The following is a 6086-nucleotide window of genomic DNA, read 5'->3' on the forward strand; positions in this document are numbered from 1 at the left end:
CAGTCACATTCTGTAGGGACGACTGGGAAATGGAGTCTTTACACTGGGTGCCCATGCTTGGCTAACCCAGGGGTTTGTCTCTAAGAAAGCAGCGGACAGGCTCCTGGGGGACCAAGCCGGCCTGGGCTCTGCTCCCAGCAAGACCGACAGGCCCTGGGTGACACTGGCCACCAGATGTCAGAATAAGCAGAGCAGGGGGCAGGACAGGTGTTTGGGGGTCTGTCCTCCCCTCTCCGTGCCCGGCCCATGCAGCCACATGCCCGCTTGGCCCTGCACCTCATTCTCTGCTCTGTGCACGTCCCCCAACCCCATGAGGGGTATCACCAATCACCCCATTATGCAGGGGTGATCCATGGCACAGAGAGCTTGGGTGCCCCAGTTCGAGGTAAGCGGAGGGTCAGGATGTGGCCCCGAGCCTTCCTGGGGACGTGGCTGGAGCACGTGCAGAGCTGGGCCCTAACTGAGCTGCCCTCTTGGGTCCCCTCAACATAGCTGCCCTGGTTTCTGGAACTATCTGTGTATCACCCCACCTCCGCCCAGGACCAGAGGAGCCAGGCACACCGGGGTCCCATGGGCACCTTGTCTGATCCCAGGGTGGTGCAGCTCTGCCGTGGAGATGCAGGGCTGCAGGTGGCTGAGGCAGCCAGCAGCTTGAGGGTGGGCAGGTGGCATCCAGAACTGTGTCCCCAGCTGTGGGGTGGGGTGCTGTGGACAGGGCGGGGGGACTGAGGGCCCCGTGGCTCTGGGCTCAGGTGAAGGGCCACTGCAGAGCTCTGGGGGCTGAGTTGTCCCTCCCATGGGTGCCGGCCGAGGGGCACGGATAGGGGGCCTGTTGCCCACCACTGGAGCCTGCTTACCACTGAGGCCCCTCCCCCATCCTCTGGACAAGTCCCCAAGAGGGCAGGGAGGTGGTGACAGCACATTGCCCGGCGCTGGTGGGGCCCCCACACTCAGGCACAGGTGCCCCCACAGACACCCTGCCTGCTTGCTGTCACCCATGTCCCCCTGGGTTCCATCACATAGGGCAGATGGCAGGCACCTCTGTGTCCAAGGCTGCGCGGGCACAGGGGACCCGGGGGGTGTGCGGCGGCTGCAGGGCTCAGAGGGGACTGTGGTCAGTGGTGTGACAGGACACAGTGTAGGCAGGAGCTCTGGGCAGGGGCAGGAGGCCCAGCTCTGGTGGGGGGAGGGCTCCGTCAGTCCCCACCCCAGGTAGACACCCCTCTCGCACCCAGAGGAGGCTGCCTGAGGAGCCGGCCGAGCTCCGAGTGACCCACCACACCCATCCTTTCACTCAGCGAGGCCACTTGGAAAGGCCGCCCACGGCCCGAATCCCGAATCCGAGGCTTTTTCTAGACTGGTGTCCTCAGGCCTGGCCCTGGACTCCAGTGAGCCTGAAAGGGGTCAGAGGAGGGCCCCTATCCTGGGGGAGGGGGCTCCCGCTGGCGGGGGCCTGGAGGGGGGCCCTCAGGCCTCAGGTCAGTGGGAGGTGCTGCTCCAGGTCCAGACCTGGCTGGCCTGGCTCCTGGTGCCCACAGACTCGCCCAGTGCCTGTATCCAGCTCCTCTTCCTGCTCTGTGCCCTCGGACTCACATGCGCCACCCCCCCAAGACTCTCAGGCCTGCAGCCCCCAAATAAAAAAAAACCTGCAGGAAACTGCTGTGAGCTCCTGCCAGGAAAGCTCCCCTCTGAGTGGTCATCAGGCCCACAGCTACTGTGCGCATGTGTGTGCATGTGTGCGCATGTGTGTGTGCACGTGGGTGGGCGCTGAAGCAATCAGCCTGGGAAGGAGCTCACAGGTAGAGGGGCCTTGAGGAGGCCTGTGGCATACCAGCTCTGGGGTCTCTGGCAGCCCTGGCCAACATGCTGGGCAGCTTTTTTCCAGGTAGAGCCCCATCCACCCTGGATCAGCATTTCTGGGGAGCCCTGAAGCAAGCCTGGAGCCTGAACTCTCGGGGGTCCACAGTGGGCTGGGGATAGTGAGGGCCACTGCTGGGATCCCCTCAAAAAGTAGAAACGCAGGGAGAGAACCGTGGGCAGGAAGCTGGCCGGTGCCAAACCGAAGTTGATCTGTTTTGGGGGTCAGAGACTGGAACAGAAACGGGGCCCCCAGCCTGTCCCCCACCTCCAAGGCCGAAGCTGCCCAGAGCAACGCCTCTGTTGTACGTCTCACTTTCTGGACGCTCGTGCCCAAATCTCCCCTGGCCTCCTACTGCAGCTCCTCCTGTCCTGACCGGAAGCAAAGGGCAGGAAGGGTGCGGGGGCGTGGGGACTGCTTGCCAACCTCGACTACCTCCTCCCGCCAGGCTCCCTTTGCCCTCCTCTCCCGTGGGCCTTCCCCCAGCCTCCAGCCAGGCTCTGTCCCCCACCCCCGGCTTGTCCCTGGCCTGGGCAGCCGCCCTTGAGGACTCGCTGGCGGTGGACATCAACGAAGTCCCAGAATCCGGGTACCAATGGGTCCTCAGGAACCCCTACCTGGTTGCAGCCATCGCCTACTTTTATAAGATGCAGAAATGTGATTTCTTTCCACGTAAAAGTAAAATGTTTAGTTCACGAAGCTGGCATTTACTTCTGCCAACACAGAGAGGTGTCACCGGAGACCCTGGTGCGTGGGTCCTCTGACCCCTTCCCACGGAAGCTGCCTGCTGGTCTTCAAGGGCGGCCATGGGCGGTGGCGGGCTGGGCAGGAGAGAGCCCAGTGGGCAGTGTGGAGCCGAGGATCGTCCCAGCTGACCCTCCTGCCAGGAGGGAGCTGGGATGGGACCTGTCTCGATCTACAATCGGCCAGTGGACAGAGAGACCTGGGACCAGGAGTCCCGTTCAGCAGAGCCAGAGACCACGTGGCCAAGTGCATCTACGGAGCACCTGCTGTATGCACCCACTGTGAGAAGCCATGGCCATGCCCTTGAGCCCTCAGAGCCTGCTGGACTAAGGACAGCGGGATTCTGGGGGGCTGAGGGGCAGCTCTTTGCTGCCCTGGCTGCAGTCTCTGTCACCCCTCCCTCAGGTGTCACCTAGCTCTCCTCTGACTCAGTGCATGGTCAGTCCTGAAGCCCATGATGGATGGTCACTCAGCCTTGGTTTGCCCTAGCCTGTTCACTGCCCTCAGATGGCCTGTGTCACACCTACTATGACTCCTCTTTGCATGCAGCCCACAACTGGGCACAGGAGCCCAGGGCACTCACCCAGTAGAGGCCAGTGGCCCTATCCCCTCCCACATTCCAGACAAGAGAACTGTTGTAATAAAGCCAAGCTGCATCCTGGGCAGCTTGCGGCCCACTAATACCTTCAGCCCTTTCTTCGGGACCTGATCTTGGCCCGGACAGTGAGATGCAGGTGTCAGTTTGGCAACTCAGGTCAGATATTTTCTCCCTGTTACATTTTTAAAAATATATTTTATTGATTTTTTACAGAGAGGAAGGGAGAGAGATAGAGAGTTTGAAACATCAATGAGAGCCGAAACCGGTTTGGCTCAGTGGATAGAGCGTCGGCCTGCGGACTGAAGGGTCCCAGGTTCGATTCCGGTCAAGGGCATGTACCTGGGTTGCAGGCACATCCCCCATGGGGGGCGTGCAGGAGGCAGCTGATCGATGTTTCTAACTCTCTATCTCTCTCCCTTCCTCTTTGTAAAAAATCAATAAAATATATTTAAAAAAAAAAAAAAGAAACATCAATGAGAGAGAAACATTGATCAGCTGCCTCCCGCACACCTCCTACTGGGGATGTGCCCGCAACCCAGGTACATGCCCTTGACCGGAATCGAACCTGGGACCCTTCAGTCCACAGGCCGACGCTCTGTCCACTGAGCCAAACAGGGTAGGGCTCCCTGTTACATTTTATCTCTGGGCCTGGACAGGCCTCTCCCTCCCTGTGGCTCTCCTGCCAGAGTCCTGAAGCTGCCTCCCTCCTGTGCTCGGCGTCACAGACAGTCCAGTGGCCAGTGTGTGCCCTGCGGAGGCCCCCCTCCAGCCGCCACCTCCTCCCACAGCTGCGGCCCAGGAGCTGGAGATGGCTGAGCCCTCCCCCGCCAGCTGGAGCAGAAGGAGCTGAGTCCCTCCGTGCCATTCAGAGTTGCTGAGTTTTCAGCGCAGGCGGGCTTGACATTTGCATTGGAATCAGTGTGTTGACTTGCTCCCTGTGCTCCTGTAGACTCCAAGGCCTCCGGCTGCTCCTCAGTGAGCCCTCACTGCCTGGGGCAGACCTGGTGTGGGCACCTGCAGCCCATCCAGCCCATGTACCCTCACCCTGGGGCCAGTGTCCCCATTATTTTAGTGCCTCACTCTCCTGTCACCTCCCAGGGGTCAGGGGCTGGCTCTTCTTTCAAACTCAGTGCTGACACAGGACGTGTATACACTCGGTGCCCAGTCATCTGGCACAGGGTATGTTTACACTTGGCGCCCAGTCAGGCAGAGAAGCATCGGTGACTCTACCGTGTGCCACTCCACCCTCTGCCTCCTGGAGCTGCGGCAGATGCAGCTGACACAGGTGGATGCCCACGGGCTGCGGTGCGGAAGGCTCCCCTCCTCTGTAGACGAATGCAGCCTGAGTGGGAGCTGAGAGGACCCGTGGGAGGCGCTACGGGGCCCTGGGCAGAAGTGCTTGGAGAAGACTCATCCCAGCCTGGTCCCTCCCAGGCTGGTGATGGGGGTGGAGGGTGGGGCTTGGGCTCACCTGGTGTGTGGGGGCGGGGAGCTGGCTGTGAGCACAGGCCAAGTGGTTAATGGGGAACAAACACCAGACAGGGTCCTGGTCCCGGGAGAGGAGGGGTGCTGGGCCTGGCTTCCCAGTGTGCCCATAAGACGCATTCCAACCGGTAAAGAATCTGTGTGAGTTATTTGAGCCAAACTGTCAACAATTGCCAGGAAGCAGAACCTCAGTGGCTTCAGACAATGCTCCGGAGAAAGGTGCTTTTTACCCATTTTTATAAATTACCATCAAAGGTGAAGACATAGTGAGTGACATGAACTCCACTGGCGGTGGATGAGGGAGGCGGGAGAGAGCAAAGCAGGAAGCCTCTGGGACTGGATAAAAAGTAAAATGATGGACACATGCTTCTCTTACACAGGGGGTGCCGGATGGTTAACACTCAACAATTAACACAATAATGATAACAATGAGGGAATCTGTGGCCTCCGCCCTGGCACCCTGGCACATTGGTTGTGCCCTGAGGGGTCCAGAAAAAGGGAAGTTACAGGTTACCCTGACAGTCCACAGGAATATTATCTTAGATGCAAAAAGACAACAGACTCAGTAACGATCAAAAGTTGATCTTTGTCCAGGAAGATACTGGCCTAAGACATGACTACCCACTATGAACTGGAGAGGTTTTAATTTCGGACCATCCTATGGTTACTCCAGGTCTATGAGTTGCAAGGCTGCCACGCAGGCCTTCCCTGAGTTAGTCAGGTCAGCAGGGGCCCCTTTCGTCCACACCAGTCACTATGGGCCAGCAAGATGCCTGGAGACAGCCTTCTCCCTTGGCGGCTCCTGGTACTCAGCTCCCGTGAGTTCTGGAGTGTACTTGGTTTTCCCCGGGGCTTCCCGATGGTGCCCCCCACAGGACAGGCAGAGGTGGGGTGGTCCAGATGCTGGGAGAGGGGCCCTTAGACTCGATCTCCTTGGCCCTTGAGTCAGAGAACACACAAGTGAGAGCGTGGACTCGTGAACAGGCTGAGAACCACCAGAGGGTTCAATGTCAGTCCTCACAGCCGAGGCACCGCCCTTCCCCACCCCCAGGGAAAGGCCAGCGTCCAGGTGAGGCCCTGGGTCCTGCCGGCTGCCGCTCTCCGCTTCTGCGCCCTCAGCTGTGGTCTGTTCTTGTGTCCAGGAGGACACGTTGGCCCTGAGCCGTGTGGGCAGCCAGGGCTGTCCTGGGGGAGCCAGCTGCCCAGCCCCAGGATGGAGGGAGGCTGGTCAGGGCTCACAGACGCAGGAAGGCCGGGGTCTGACAGCACCCAAGGTCGCACTGCTGCCCAGTGGAACCCCTGACAGAGGCTCAGTGGGAAGCCACTCACCCATGGCCACGTGGCAGCAGGAACAGGTGGATGCAGACCCCTGCCCTGCTCTCTGCACCCTGACACCCCCCA

This window comes from Myotis daubentonii, chromosome 8 (genome assembly GCF_963259705.1).
Source record: "Myotis daubentonii chromosome 8, mMyoDau2.1, whole genome shotgun sequence".
Taxonomy (NCBI): Eukaryota; Metazoa; Chordata; class Mammalia; order Chiroptera; family Vespertilionidae; genus Myotis; species Myotis daubentonii.